Genomic DNA, 16,244 nt, shown 5'->3' on the forward strand with positions numbered 1-16,244 from the left:
CTTCCCTTTTGCTTACAAATTGCTGTAAGTCATAGTTAGCTTAACGAGAAAAGAGAAAAAGGTTTACTAACTCTGGAAAAACAAAACGTTAAATATCAGCAATATTTCAAACAGGGAGTCATAAAAATTATAATCATCCTCATCAATTTATTCAGTCCTACGATGTCAACTTTTGATCTTCTGTTTGCAGTTTCACGAGGCCACTAATTTCTCAGTTACAGTTTTGTGATTTCCTACCCAGATCAGTTTTGTAATCTGAAAGTTTGTCAGAAACCTGTATTTTAGAGCAAGTGTCAGGGTCCTTTCCATGAATCTCTCTGAAGATGAAACATGAGAGTAAAACAAGTGCCTGCGTATGACCCAACATTCAAAAATGGCAAATTGGCAAAGACACTCGGCTGTTTCTGTAACATACAACACTTTGAGATAATGACTAGAATTATGACTGACAACCAGGACAGATCAGAATTTTTGGAATGTTAGATAATTTTTAGAAAAGAAAACCTACGTTAATAACATTTACCCACACAATATTACCTCGGAAGGCTTGTTATGGTTTATTTGATAACGCTTCCCATGTAATTTAACGTACCAAATAAGTTTCGTGAGTTTACATCTTCCTCTTTGTAGAAAGAGAGAACAAATTCTTGGAAACATCTCAGAGCTGATTGGAAATTCTCAAAGCTTTCTTTTTAAGTCAAAAGAAAGACTTGAATTTGGGGGGAAGTTCATCAAAAATATCAAAAAGGTTTAAAACACTTGGTCATGTAGGAAACAATGCTTAGTTATTCATTTAATCAAGGAGACAACAGAATCAGCAAAGGCAACAGAGAGTTCAAGCAGTCAGCAAACCTTAATAGAGAGACCTCAGTTCTTGAACATAGGAAATTATTTTCACAAAACATGGATTTTCTGTCTTTTAGGTAAACTTACTCAAAGGTAAAGAAAAACTTTTTATAACCTCTTTATCAAGAGCAGACCCAAAGTTCAAGAGAATTATCTTTGGAAGAAAGAAAGCCAAATTCTAATTCTGCACCAGCTTACTTTTCATATTGAAACGTATTGACTTAATTAAATTCATTTCAACCACAGCCAACTTGACCAAGAACACAGAACTCCTCAGGGTTTTCCTTTCGCAACCCTTCTGTCGCTTACTTTTTACATTCAGAATTTGTCCCATGCCTTCATTTTGTCTTTCCTTATGCTTTAGGACAGATATCTCTATGCATCATACCTTCTTTACTGCAAACATACATTTTATTTTCCTTGCAGACAGAGGTTCTAGAAATACGTGTTTTCAAAGGAAAGTTTTTGAGCATGCATAAAACCCGTTTATTAATCAACTTAAGCATCTTTAAGGTTCCCTGTGAACAGAAACCAAAGGCGGACAAATCTATGCTTAGTAATCAATTTCTAATTTTTTTTAATGCAGAAATGACCTAGGTACTCAACAGATTTTATCGTTTAACTTAATTTAGCAAAACTCTTAAGTTTTAAGTAACCAAAAAAGATTTTCAAAGCAGTTTTTCAAGCATATAGGCCATAAAACATAATTATTGCACCCCAAACCTCTTACCCATTTGTATCTATCTAAATTATTTGTTCCCAATAATTATGTTTAGGTTACTCACAAAAATTTCATGTGACATTAAGCCGTTAGCCATCATCTTAAGTTGTTTGAAGTATAGACACCATAATGTGATCATTGTTAAAAGTTCCCCAAAACACCTTTATCCTTTTCACATCTATTTCGTTTACTTGTTCCCAATAAGTATGTTTAGATTGCCTACAAAACCCTCCTGAGACATCAGACAAAATCAGCCATTATTGAAAGTTATTATTGTTGGCCGACAAATTTTGTCACAAGCATAACATGTCTACACCATATCTGATGTTGATAACTCTGAAAACGTATTTATTTTATCAAACCAACAAACTTCAATAAGCTTTTATTTACCAAAGATCATTTTATATCATGTTAACTTGAAAGACATTTGGGTTAGTTTCCATTACATTTAGAAAGAATTTATATAAGCACTTACGTTAAGCCAATTAAATGGAGATGCTTTAGAAATTATATCATCTGTAGGCAGACAAATAGAGAGAGAGAGACTTACATCCAGATTGATGCCAACAGAGATCTTTAAAACTTTAGCCTGGTCGCAGGGACGAAACTCAGAAGAACAGTTGGATCCAAATTACTCCCTAGCAAATGGACCTGCTCAGATGGCCAAAGATTTTTCCTCAAGATTCTTTTTTGTTGTAAGGATCCTTTTCATGGCTGTGTTTGACATCATTTTGTCTTTGAGAAGCCTCTGCATATTACTCAAAGACTGCATTCCATTATGAGAGCTTTTGAATCCTCACTTTTAAGGGTGACTCTTAAGGTGGTCTTGAAACAGAAGTTCCCCAGCCTGGCCGTTACAATTCCAAATGATCTCAAAAGTTTACCTATTTGCACTTGCTTAACTTGAGTTCAGGAATTTCGGGGGAGTTGAAGTGGGGAAGCTCAGCAAGAGAGGAGATTTGGTTTCTTTCGCTAGCAGGGCCGCTGGCATCCCCCAATCTGGCGTGTTTAATTTCTTAATTATTTTCTTTGAAAGAGGCAGGAAGTTAGTCCTGATTTCGTTTAGAAGCCTCAAAAGATTAAAATAGGCTTCCCATTGGTTGTTTAACTTTGTGGCTGGCTTTTTCCAATTGCGTATGTAAATATATCAGTTTGGGTAAACTGAAGTTGCCCCCTTTTGGCCATTTTAAAGTAAGGTCTCCTTTAGCATGTTTAAGTAACATTGGCTGAAGGGTGGATTTATATGGCCTTACAATATCAGGCAGGGGAAACGTTCCCCAGCGAGACACAATATTTTATCCCTGTAACATACTGTAATAGCATCAGGCCAAAGAGATGTAATCATTTTACATAAAGCCCATTTAACTGTACTAATTTTTCAACGACATTTAATTTCAATTTTATCAATTTTTATACCTCTCATCATAGCTTTCGTTAGGATTCCATCAATAAGTCTCTGTCTTATAATATTGTGTAGGGAAAGCATTCCCAGCCAGACATAACATCCGTTTCCGAAAAAACATCCAGGCGAAGTGGACATGACCTCTTCCTCTAATATTAGCTCAAACATTATAATCTTTATGATCTTATCAAGATTAGCATTCTAACTGTTGCCCCCAACAATTGTTGGTCAGATTTCTCATTGTGATTTCCTGCTTTCTGGCGTAAAAATATTTTTTTTTCCCCAAACTGGGATGACTAGAACAGGCCTGTCTGAGGTCTTTTAATCTTGCGGGGCCAGTAGGGGGTCCTTTCAGCCCACCTAACTTTAGGCGGTGTTTTATGAAAACCTTTATGTTAACCTCATTCATGTCTGTTTTATTTATCCCATTTTTCTTTTTAATAACTAGCTAAAGATTTCCATCCTGCTGAGATGAGTCCTGTGACTCTTTCCTTTTCTGATTCCTCTTTGATTTTCCCCCTTTTAATATTTGTCTTATTTACCCCACTGTCTTACTTACTTTAGTTTCCCTTAGAATACAAAAAATACCTTTAAAAATTTCCAACTTGCTGGGAAGAGTCCCTTTTTTTTCTCTCAGCTTGTTTTTATTCTTCTGTTAACTTGTTTTTGTTGGGGGAAGAGGGAGAATCTCCCTCTGCCCTTTTCCTTAAGGTTCTTCTGGCTGGCCAAATAATCAACAAGACAGGTTAGCAGGAGAAAATAATACCAAGTTTAATAACATGTATACATGGGAGAAACTCAGAAATGAGCAACTCGTCCCTCTGTCTAAGCTGCTTCCGTAAGTATTGCAGCTAAAGGCGAGGAGCGTGTTGGGGGTGGGGAGTGGCCTGGGACTTCAGAGGGCAGGAGGACAATTCTTTTCGGGATCATCTATAGATAATGTGGTCAGGTCTTACATTCAAGTCTTTAATCCATTTGGAGTTAATTTTTGTGTATGGTGTAAGGTAAGTCAGAGGGAGAAGGTCAAATACCGTATGATTTCCTTCATTAAGTAGTAGATAATAACAACAATAAACAAACACATAGGGACAGAGATTGGATTGGTGGTTACCAGAGGGGAAGGGGGGAGGGAGGAGGGTGAAAGGGATAATTCGGTACATGTGTGTGGTGATGGGTTGTAATTAGTATTTTGGTGGTGAACATGATGTAATCTATGCAGAAATAGAAGTACAATGATGTACACCTGAAATTTTTACAATGTTATAAACCAATGTTACTGCAATAAACAAAAAATTAAAAAAAAATAAAAAAATAAGATAATGTGGTCAGGGAGAGACAGAGTTTTTGATAAAAGGGGCTTGGTGCCCCTCCCATTGTAACATCTATTTTACATTATCTTTATAGCCATCATGATAGAAGATCTGTTCCAGGAAGGAGCCACCATGTCAAATTCTTTAGGCAGTTAGTGGGGGAGGTCAAATGTCCTTCAGAGAAAACAATCAAGGTAAAGAGATATATTTCAGGGTGGCCAAACTTTGATCTCCCACAATTTCATTAGCCTCTGTAAGACCACGAGAGGAAGCTGAGACCCCAAATTTGGTTAAGTTTCATCTTTTTTTTTCATAGGTTTATAACTGGAAACATCCCAGTTTTGCAATACATGACCCTGAGGGCTGCCACTGGGAGTCAAATCCCAGTTTCCCATTATGGCACCACTCACACACACACCTTACCTGCATTCACACATGTCCACACAAGTGTCAGAAAAGATGGTGCCAAGAGTTAGTCCTTTCTACAAATTGGGGCTCCCTCCGGACAGACTCCCATAACCTAGAACAAAACCCCTGAAACAGGCAAACAAACTTCACATTCACATACACATGCACACACACAAGTGTCACAAGAGACGGAGAGCAGAGTTAGTCCTCTCTGCGTGAGAGCTCTAGTCCTTTCAACATGGTCAGAGCCCCCTGACCACAGCTTTTACCCACGCAAAACCAATTTTCCCTCTTCTTTTGTATTTATCAGTTTACCCCACTAGGTGGTCCCAATCAATAGGGAAGCTCTTGCAAAATCATTGAGCACATGAAGGAGATATGAAGCAGGTTAATTCCATCTCTATGTCTTTCACATCATTTGATGCCTGAGAGAGCCATATTATGGGTTCCTGGGTTCGGGGTGGGTAGCGAGCCTCTGGTGTTACCTAGCAGCCAACAAGACACAAGGTCAATTTTATTCTTCTGAATTTGGGGCCCAGTATCAGAAAATAGCAACCTCAAAGAGTCATTGCCCTGTGTGAGTAGAGGTGTCTGAGGACAAGAAATGGTCACTGTGTTGGCTGTGTCGTTAATCAGACTAACAATCCTGTAGATGGCACAGCAGAAGGTAAAATAACAAGCACTCAGCCTTTTCAGTTTTTTTTAGAAGTGAGGAATCTCCTATCATTCTCTTAATTCTCTTTTATCATTCTATTAATCTGCTTATAATGAAGATTACTCATTGAGGTTAAGTGAGATAATAAGTCTCTGCCTTCACTGGAGTCCTGCTGGTCTGTGTCAACGGACTCTTCTTCGGTTTCCCGTGAGTCTCCCACACAATCCGGCAGTTTTCTTACAGAGAGTCAGAAAGGAAAAAAGATCATGAGAGTCCGGACAGGTGAAGTGCAGAAGAGGCATCAGGGAAGGGAGGATATTCTAGGCAGAGGGAACCCAATATGCAAAGGCACAGAGGCATAGAGTGCTTGGTGCCTTTGGGAGCTATTGGTGGCTGGTAATAGTGGGTGACATTTGGTGGAGCCGCTCTGGATCTGTGACTGCTCTGGCTATTTAGAGCAGGCTTTGACGTCGGTGAGTCCTGACCAGGTGGACTGAGTCCCCCGAGAAGCTTGGGCCCCCCGGGATCAGGACTGAGTCCTACTCTGGTCTCAGTTGCAGATGGCTGGCCCAGAGTGGGGAGTGGTTCTTTCCCATTGTCACAGGCCTCCCATTGTTCGTCCTCACCTTCAGCAGTCTGGTTTTCCTGAACTTCTCAGACTCTGACATCTTGCATCAAGGTGTGCTCTCGGGCCCTAGGTTAAGGAGGTAGCACCCTAAAGGCTCCTGCATGCAGGGATGATTCCTAAAGTGCTCCTCCCCTCTCACCTCCGTGGGTCTCAAGACCCCGTCAACCCCTATCCCCTTTGCTTGGGCCCTGCTTCTGGTGCTTCATTTCCCAAGCCACCAAGATGTGAAAAAACTGCAGTCTGGAGGCTTTCCAATTGCTCTGGAGGGGACGGCAGGGCAGGCCAGGGAGAGAAGCCAGCTCTTGGCAACCACTCAGTTCTGTCTTCTTCCTTCCCACTGCACACACTGCTTACAGCATCAATCACAGTTCCAAGGCCTGAGTCATCACAGAACTCCTCTGGCTGGAAGTCTACCTTCCCTTGGATGGCCAGCCTCTCCGAGTTTGGTCAGCTTTCTCAGTGGGGACTAGGATTCCCCTGCCCCCCTCCTCCCCACCCTTCCCAGAGCCCAGTGATGCTGCAGGGCTGTCCCACACTCCCGCCAGCAGCAGAGTGATGAAGGGCTCCTGCTGCTGCACAATCCTCTTCCCATGCCAGGCTCCAACGAACAGGGCCCCAGGACGGTGCATATGGAATGGGTGAACCACACATCCTTCTGCCTGCGTGTTGCTCACAGTGCTGCTTCCACCGCCCGCCGCGGACCTACCCGGGCCCCTGGTGAAACATTTGTGTTAGGTGAGCGCCCCTCTCATCTGCCCCCTTCCGGCCCCCACCCACACCTGCCCAGTACCTAGCCGGTTCAGGAGGCCCACTTGCACAAGGGGACCAGCAGCAGGCCTCAAACCACTTCCGGGACTGCCAAGCCCAAGGGTGGCAGTAACTCCAAGCCAGTCTTCGTCACTCATGCAGCTCACTGCCTCCCTGCCTGCACCTGTCCTGGGAGGCTGGCCCCACCCGACCCAAATGCTCACACGCCCAGGAGCATCCACATCTACGCTAAGCCTGGTCAGGCCAGGGGGAGAAAAGGCACCCCTGTCCTACCCCAGGGCTCGCTGACAGTAGATGCCCAGGGGCCCCACACTGGCTGTAGGCCTGGCCCGGGGAGCTTTACCTGTCCTCTTCTGGTGTCCAGAACGCTGCCCCCTTCCCTCTGCCCAGGACTTAGAACACCACTGCAAGCGTGTCAACAACTGCATCGGTCAGTGCAACTTTGGCTTCTTCATGCTGCCCATCCTGTCCCTATGCCTCTCCTCGGGCGCCTTGCTGGTCACCTCCGTGGTCTTCCTGGTGCGCACGACTCACCTGCCCTTCTGCATGGACAGGGTCATCCCATCACCGCCAGTCTGCTGGGCCCACTTGGGGAGCAGTGGGGAGGGCGGGGACAGCCGAGTGGCGGGGTGCCAGGGGCGGAGCGATTGGTGGGCGAGGTTAGAGAGAGAGAAGGGTGAGGAGGACCAGTCTGGACCAGGCGAGGATGGTAGGGTCGGGGAGATGGGTGGGGCTAGGAGGCACTGCGGTGAGTGGGCAATCTAGCCGGGTCTTGGATGGAGGACGCTGAGGGTGGCACGGAGACCAAGGTCGGCAGGGTGGGGTGAGGTTTACCAGGGGTTGGAGGGTGGGGAGAGGATGGACTGGCTGGTCGTGGGCGGGTCCGTTAGGGCCGGAGTCGGGGTGAGGGGCGGGGCCGAGGAGGACCGTTGGGGGCGCAGCTCCTTAGCTCGAGGGCAGCATCATGGTGGCGGTGCCCGCCACTGGCTCCCTGTGCCTCTCTTGGTGCTTCTGCTGATGAAGGCCAGGTCGGTGAGCGCCGCCCAGCGCTCCTACGAGGACAAGGTACGCGGGCCCCCGGGGGCGCCACGACAGTGGGCTCTGGGCGGTCACCTTGCGCCTCCAGGGCCTCCGCACTTTCCGCCCTTTCTCCCCCGCCCCGGTCCTCATGGCCTGACCTCCCTCGAAGGTGCCTCGTTAGCCCTTCAGACACAGATTCAGCTCAGATCTCACCTCCTCTGGGGCTCCGGGGTCCCTCTCCCTCCCACGTGCACTGCGTCGAGGGCCTGCTGTGTGCTAGGCCGCGCGTGCATTATTTTGAGCGCTTGGCGTGGAGGTGAGGAAGGCCACATGCTGCGCTCCTGTTGGTAAGGAACCTGAAGTCAGAATAACTCCCGCCCGACGCCCTGGAACACTGAGAGAGGGGCCTGCCCTCCGCTGTGCAGCACCGACTCTGCAAGGGACCGGAGGCTTCAGAGCACCACGGTGTAGAGGGTTTAGGGGGGCAGAAGGCCGAGGGGAGGGCATTGCAGGTGAGGGGCACAGCTTGCAAAAAGGCCGGGAAGATGGCAAGTCTGTGGAATATTGGTAAGATGCTGAGGTGAAACTTGTAATTGGAGCAGAAAGTGGATGGGAAATCAAGTGGACTGCTAGGGATTGGCCATAGGGAAACAGCCCAGAAGATCCGGTGCCGTGGAAACCTGGGAGCCAAAACAAGATTTTTTTTTTTTTTAACATGGAGTAAAATTCACGGTTTTTTAGTGCCCAGTTACAGGAGTTTTGACAGATGCATGCAGTCCTGTAACCACCACCATAATTAAGATTTCGAACAGTTCCTTCACCCCCCAAAATTCTCCTGAGGCCTTTTGTAGTCAGTTTCTCCCCGTACCTACTGCCCCTGGAAACCGCTGATTTGTCTTCTATCCCTCTAGTCTTTCCTTTTCCAGAGTCTCATGTGAATGGACTCATAGCCTTTTGAGTGCGGTGTCTTGCACTTAGCATAATGCGTTTGAGATTCCTCCATGTTGCCACTATGTGAGCTATTCCCACCTCCAGGACTTTCCAGGTGGCTTCTGCCTGCTCAGCTTTTCTCCCTGAGCTGCATGTGGCTGGCTCGTTCTCATCTCTGAGCTCTCTGCTTCAACGCCCCTGCTCAGCTAGCCTCCCCCCGGCCCTGTGTGACGTTGCCCCCACCATCTGTCCTCCCACCATTGTGTAAGCTCCACGAAGGCAGGGACTCTTTGGGGCTTGTTCTCCGTTCCACCATCCAACTGCCTGGAGCAGTAACTGCCTGTGACTATTTCTTGAATGAAAGACATGACCCCGTGACAATTGCTATTGTCATTTCCATTGCATAGGCTTTTCCAGGCAACTAGGCTGAGAGAGTTAAGCACCTTGCCCAGGGTCACACAGCCTGGAAAAGAAGGAGCTTGATTGAAACCCAGGGGTCCTGAGGCTAAGCCCGTATTCTTCACCATTATACACACTCACTCTTGGTGTGTGTTCACGTGGATACGGGAGAGAGCGTGGAGTGATACAGACAATCAAGTGCAGCCCTAAAGGGTTGTTTCGGTTGATCGAGGTGGGGATGGGCATTTCCTGACTGTTCAGTACAGAAGTGCTTGTGCAGTGTCTTGTGAGTGCTGGCTTGGGCACTCGACTCTTTCTCGCACCCGCAGTATCTACAGGCTCCTGTGTGCACCTCCACAGCGCAGAAGCTGAGAGAGAGCAGGGCCTGAGCACCCATAGCCTGCCACCCCTCGCTCCATCACACTCATTTTTCTTCTTAGAAGATTGTCCCCCACCGTATTTGACTGCATCATCTTAATAGATATGATGGGACAGAAGTGTTCTATCGCCTAAAGATCTGCCTTAGACAAAAGAAATGCCTTAAACAAAGTTAAACGTGTTTCTTTCCTGCAGAGCATACTGGACCTTTTAATCTGATTTACATTAATAATTTCCAAAAGGATGTCATAGACCACAGCTTGTACAAAACTTGTGTTTCTGCCGACTCTGTTTTCACGATGCGCTCCTCGGGATTCTTATTCCAGGAAGACACTTTGGGAAATGCTTGTCTAGCTGACCGTTTTGAAAACAACTATACCTTTAGCAACTAGCACATTTCCCACTGTCTCTGAAATAGCGAAGATTCCTTATTTAAATAATGCAAACAATATCACAACATTAAAATTTTGAAAAAAAGTGGATGAGTCATAATCCTAGCTAGTCCCCAACCCAAAATTATTTTCCTTTTTGCGTATTTGTTTCCAGGGAGGTGAAGATCGTAAGCTCTGGAGTCATAGATAGTTGAGTTCAAAGCGAAATTCTCCTTCCTGCTCTAGGACCTTGGACAGCTTATTTATCCTCTCATTAAACCTCTTAGCACAGCACCTGGCGTGTAGTATTTGCTCAATAAAAAGTAGTTTTAAAAAATATGCTGATTAGGGGCTGACCCGGTGGCCCAGTGGTTAGGTTCACGCCCTGTTCTTCAGTGGCCCGGGGCTTACGGGTTTGAATCCTGGGCCAGACGCACACAGCACTCATCCAGCCGTGCTGTGGCGGCATCCCACATATAAAATTGAGGAAGATTAGCACGGATGTTAGCTCAGGGACAGTCTTGCTCATCAGAAAGAGAAAAGAAGGTGTAAAAAACCGTAGTTTTAAAAAATATGGTGCTTAGAGTGCATAGATAGTATCTTGCTGCAATCATATTGTAAAGATTATATTCTGGTTTTTCATCTCTGCCTTTCAAAAACTATTTTCATAATTATTTTGAAAATTATAAAATATTCCCAAAACAAAGACAATAATAGAGCAAACATAAAATATACCCGGAGCCCATTTTAAAGAGTTTTACGAAATTGCTAATTTTGCTTCAAAAGTTATTTTTAGCAAAACAAAACATTACAGACGTATCTGAAGCCCCCTGTATGTACCTCCCGGATCCTCTTCCCTTCCTGACCTCACTCCCCAGGGGTAACTGCTATTCTGAAGTTGGTGTATATCTTTCCCAATCATGTTTTAAGTTTTACAGCATATGTTCACACTCAACATATGATATCGCTTTGCATCTTCCAAAACCTAGGCAAATGGCACCATCCTACACAATGCTTTTCCCACCCAACATTGTTTTCACGATTTTTATTTTTATCATGATAAACAAAGGCTGCGGTAAGCATTCATGGATGTGTCTCCCTGGCGTGTATAGGGGAGTTCCTGTGTTCGGACCCGCCGGACTGGAATTGCTGGGTGTAGGAGATGAGAATCTTCAGTGTTACAGATATCTAATTACCCTCCAAAGTGGTTACACCAATTTTTACTCCCACCAGCAGTCTATGAGAGCTCACAGTTCACCTCCAATTCACCATCACTGGGGAATCTCAGACTCTTTATTTTTGCCTATAAGACGGGAGTGAAATGATATTTCATTGTTCAATTCACAGTTCCCTAATTCCTAACAAAACAGATAATCTTTTTGTATATTTGTTGGCCATCTGGGTATCTTCTTCTGTGAATCATCTGTTCATATCTTTTATCCAGTTTCTATGGGGTAATTTTTCTTATGTTGCCTACTCATCCTTCATTGTTTAGAGGCTTGAAAATATCTTCTCCTGGTCTATGGTTTGGCTTTTAATGTTGTTTTTACCGTTTTTAGTTGTGCAGAAGTTTGTTTACCTTATGTGGTCAATCTTCTCCATGATTATTTGTGCTTTTTTCTGTTTTAGGAAATTATTGTCTACTCCCGATCATAAAAATATCTCTCTATATTTTCTTTTGTAAAGGTATTTACATTTTACGTTTAGGTACTTAATCCAGATTAAAGCTACTTTGGAGCTATTTTCATGGTTATTTATTTGCCATAGGGACAGGCAATTGTCCAGCATCTCTTCTTGGAGAATCCATCCTGCCCCCTGATATGTGTAGCATCGTTTCATAAAGCCAGCCCCCGAGTGGGCAGCGGTCTGTTCCGGGCCCTCTATTCTGTTCCATTCGTCTACTTGTCAGGCCCCTTACAGTTAGTACCTCATAGCTTTAATTACTATCGTTTTAGCATCTAAAGCTAAACTAATCTCTGGTAGGGCACGTACCCTGCTTTCACTTTTTGAGAACTCTCTTGCCTTTTCTTGGCCTTGCACTCCTCCATATAAATGTTTGGATCAGTCCGTTAAAAAAAAAATCCTGTAGGGATTATAATTGCAATCATATCACAGGCATTTCACGAATGAATTAGTGAAAGGTTCAATAGCTCTTCGAGAATAGCTCTTTCTTAAGTGGCATTTAACTCAAGGAAGACAAGAATTTACAAATGAAGGAGGAAGGGGTTTCGCCACATCCTCCAATGGGCGCCTCTTCCTGACGCCCTGTTTCCGGCACTGTCATCACTTTGCCCAGATCCCGAGTCATCATTAGAGTCTCCTTTACTTTCCTTCCTTGTATAGATATTTAGCAGATTGCCGGCTCTTTTTTTGATTTGCCTGTTCCCTAGCCTTCCCTTCCTTTCCCTGACTTTGCCCTGGTTCAGGCTCTTGTCTGTCTTGCTGGGCTGGGGCAATAACCTCCCGTTTATGCCCCTGCTTCTCAGGACTTTTCTTCCCTGAAGGCACCCTGATTACTGATCAGTGGTCGTAAAGCACCATCCAGGCCCTCCCAATCTCAGAGTCCTCTGTCTGCTGGATCAAGTACAGCTCCTCTGCCTGACGCTCAGCAGGCCCCAGCTTTCCTGCCAAGCCCTCTCAACTGTCACCTGCTTTCCATCGGTAACCTTGACTCCTGCCGGATCCAGCTCCTCAGTGTCTGGGGAACCTGCCTGCTCATTCAGTCTCTATGCCCACCCCAGCCGTGCCCACTGCCTGCTCTCCACTCTCCACTTGCTACCCAACTCCAACAGTTCCACCTGGAACAAGGCAGCTCACCCGACGACCAGAGCCAGAATGGTCTCCCTACTGTGAACATCCTTGGTGCTTCTATTTGCAGACTTTGTAGCAAAGCAACGTGGTAAGGCAGGGTTTCTCAATCTGAGCACTGTTGACACCTGGCCCGGATAATTCTTTGTTGTGGGGGCTTTCCTTTGTTTCCAGGCTGCATCCCTGGCCTCTGCCCACTACATGCCAGGAGCACCCTCTAGTTGTGGCACCTGAACCTGTCTCCAGACCTTGTCAGAAGTCCCCTGGGGGACAACATGGCCTCTGGTTGACAACCACTGATGCAAGGGAAGACTTGTACCCCCAGCTGCACCGTCTGAACAAGGGGTCCCTGGAGCTGGAGGTGGCAGCTGCCTCCTGGCACGAACCACAGAGCAGCTACAAGGTGTCTCTGGACACTCTCTGGCAGTTGGCATCTGCTCTGGTTCAGAGCATCTGAAACGGGGCTGAATACTGCCCAAGGCCATGTCCACGTCTGCCTCCTGGTGCACGCTGAGCACATCCTATTGTTCAGAGAGCGTCTGCTCCTTGAGGTGACGAGATCAGAAGGAGGTTGGGAAAGCATTTAGGATACCATAGAGACACCTGTTTATCCACATCTTCGAGGAAGTGAATCATGCAGTGGGAAAACAAAATACAACGTGGATATGAACCACATTTGCTATAAAGGTGCTAGATTCATTTGACTGTTGATGATTTAGGTGTCCAGAGAATAAACTGAGTCCCATCCTCTGCCTCTCATTTTCAAAAGCGTTCAGTGATAGGATCTAGTGGGCCAGCAGGGTCAGAATTCTTTCACAGGTTCATCTACATTTTAAGAATTTTATTACTAGTGGCTACCCCTCTGGAATGACACAGGCCCTTTCCCAAGGAGGCTGTTGTGCAGGCGTCAAGGGGATTCTGTGGGGCTTGGATCATTCGGGCACCGTCCTGAGTCCCTGGATGGCCCTGGGGTCTGAAAACTGCTCCAGGCCAGTGTCCCCTGTTTGAGAGCTTTGAGCCCGGGATCTGTGGGAGGCCCCACATGCAAGTTTGTCTCCCGGGCTATGTTGTCACGTCCCTTCTTTGACCTACTGGCTCCGTGAGGAGTTGCTCTTACCAAGGCCTTAACCACGACGGACACCGGGCCAGCCGTCCTCCCAGGCTCTCCAGGCTGGCCAGCTCAGGACCACCTCTCCTCAGCTCCTCTCAGCTGTCCTGACTTCCCGCTGGGATGCTCATTTCCTCCCTTCAGTTCCCTCTGGGGAGGGTCCCTGACTCACCTCTCAGAAGCTGGGCTGCGGTGGGCGGGAGAGAGAAGCAGGCAGAGGGGATGCTGTAGCTGGTTTTCAGTATGTCCAGAAGACCTGCCGTGTACCTGGAGAGACGTCAGCCTGCCTTCAGAATATGGGGACTTGGGGAAGGGGGAGGGTACCAGAAGGGACACCAGTTACTTGACACTCCCTCAAACACTCCTGGGTTCAGGAAGCCTGGCCATTTCCCCTCAAGACCTGTAGGGAAGGGAGAATTGGCCCAGGCTAGGGTGTCAGGCAGGCTGCCACGCAGGCCACAGGCAGGTCTGGCTGTGGCGTCCAAAAAGCCCACAGTGCATTCTCTCCACTTCCATTGAGGCAGCAGCCCAGAGGCTGGCTATGGAGAAAGAGCAGGGTCCCAGAGAAAGAGCTTAGCACCCTTAGGAGCCTTAGCACCAGGGATGGGTCCCCAACTGTTCAGGGTCCTGTGCAAGTCCCCCAGAGTCCCCACCTCTGGGATCTTTCTTTCTCCAGTTGGCGTGCAAAGCCAAGGCTCCGAGGGGTCATGCACTGGCCCAAACCCACAGTGTCCCTGAGGACCTCATGGACAGCCAGACCATTATCAGTCCTGTCTCACTCTGTGTGCTGGGAGCCAAAGGGCCCTGGGAGGGAGGGAGGGACAGGCCAGAGCCATAGGGGCCACCGCTCCTTATCAACTGGCTACTGGCTCAGGGCCTGGTGCTCTCACTCGCCTGGGGTCCAGTTTTCTTTTTTTTTTTTAATTTTTTGTTTATTGCAGTAACATTGGTTTATAACATTGTAAAGGTTTCAGGTGTACATCATTGTACTTCTATTTCTGCATAGATTACATCACGTTCACCACCAAAATACTAATTACAACCCATCACCACACACATGTACCGAATTATCCCTTTCACCCTCCTCCCTCCCCCCTTCCCCTCTGGTAACCACCAATCCAATCTCTGTCCCTATGTGTTTGTTTATTGACACCACATCTGACCGGGCAAGAGAAACAATAGAAAAAATAAACAAATGGGACTGCATCAAACTAAAAAGCTTCTGCACAGCAAAGGAAACCATCAACAAAACGAAAAGACAACCTAACAATTGGGAGAAGATATTTGCAAACCATACATCTGATAAGGGCTTAATCTCCAAAATATGTAAAGAGCTGGGGTCCAGTTTTATCTGAGTCCTGCCTGACTGCGTGATCTTCTCTCCCTCTCCAGCTCTGCAGGCAGGCACTGAAGGGCAAGGAGGGGTGGGCAGGAGGGGGCCCTGAGGGAGGCGGCTCCCACTGGCCCTGTTGCCTGCTGGCCTTTCCCAGAGGACTCAGGCCACAGGTAGGTGGAGTGGCCGGTCTTCCCCTCTGGCTCTTTCCCTCTTGGAGCCTTTTGTGCCCACAAGTTCCCAGAATCTCTCTCAGAGTTCACCCCGGAGGAATTGGATCCTGTCTGCTGGCTGAGTTCCCTGGCTCCTGACTCCTCCCTGTCCCTAGGTGTGGTCCCTCCTGCCTCCCTCCCACAAATGCCTTTGGCCACCCCTTGCCCCTGGCCCACCCCCATCCTACTTCCCCCACTAAGGCGTCTTCTAGGGCAGTGGTAGGGACAGAGTTCTCAATCCTCCCTGCAAGACCTCCTGGACAGCAACCCTCCCTCCCCCAGAACCTGTCCGGAGCTCAGTCTCTGGTGCCCTGGCGATGGGAGAGTCAGGGCTGAGGCCTAGGCTGTGTTGGTGCTGTTGGCCCGGCGTGTGGAAGGGAGGACCAGCTGGAAAAGCCAGATGAGGCCTTTGTGGGTTTCCCAAAGCCCGGCCCACCACATGTAGATGACGGGCTTATCCAGCCACACAGCAGCGAAGGTTGCAGCAAATGCGAGGGAGGCTGTATTTCAGAGGCAGAGGTACTGAGTGAGATTTCTGAGCATTTTGACACATTTTGAAAAACTGACAATTTTGATAAGCCGATTATATGCTTATGAACTATTTTATTGACTGGTGATTTAACTTCTCTCTCAGAATAGATTTAAACCTATCTGAGGCCAAAGAGTGTGACCCTAGGTTCCTGGCACAGGGCCTCACACATACTCAGTGCTCCTTAGAATTGGTTGCATGACTTCTAAAGTAATAAAATCATGGCAACAGCAACCGCTAATGTGTATTAAGCTTTTATGGACCACCAGGTGCTGTGTGAAATACAATATGTTCCTGATCTCATTTCAATCTTATAAACACTCTTATCAGGTAAATACTATCTTTATTCCCAATTTCCAGTTAAGGAAACTGAGTTTCAGAGAGGTTATGACATCAGATTGGATAGAAAGCTGTGGAG

The 16,244-nt window shown here is 46.8% G+C and overlaps 1 protein-coding gene across 3 annotated transcripts in view; it reads left to right on the forward strand.

The window, feature by feature from the left end:
- The window catches only part of SENP5 (SUMO specific peptidase 5), a 155,695-nt gene that overhangs the window by 21,099 nt on the left and 118,352 nt on the right, over window positions 1-16,244 (forward strand). Inside the window, exon 1 of one of the 3 annotated variants that reach the window (XM_058556055.1) lies at window positions 7,736-7,803. The exons of 1 other annotated variant lie outside the window; for it this stretch is intronic. The gene's annotated coding sequence lies outside the window, so the exon portion shown is untranslated. Of the gene's footprint in view, window positions 1-7,735; window positions 7,804-16,244 lie in introns of those variants that run through there. One more of the 3 variants, XM_058556047.1, reaches the window with a different exon arrangement.

The sequence above is a fragment of the Diceros bicornis genome, chromosome 15 (genome assembly GCF_020826845.1).
Source record: "Diceros bicornis minor isolate mBicDic1 chromosome 15, mDicBic1.mat.cur, whole genome shotgun sequence".
Classification (NCBI taxonomy): Eukaryota; Metazoa; Chordata; class Mammalia; order Perissodactyla; family Rhinocerotidae; genus Diceros; species Diceros bicornis.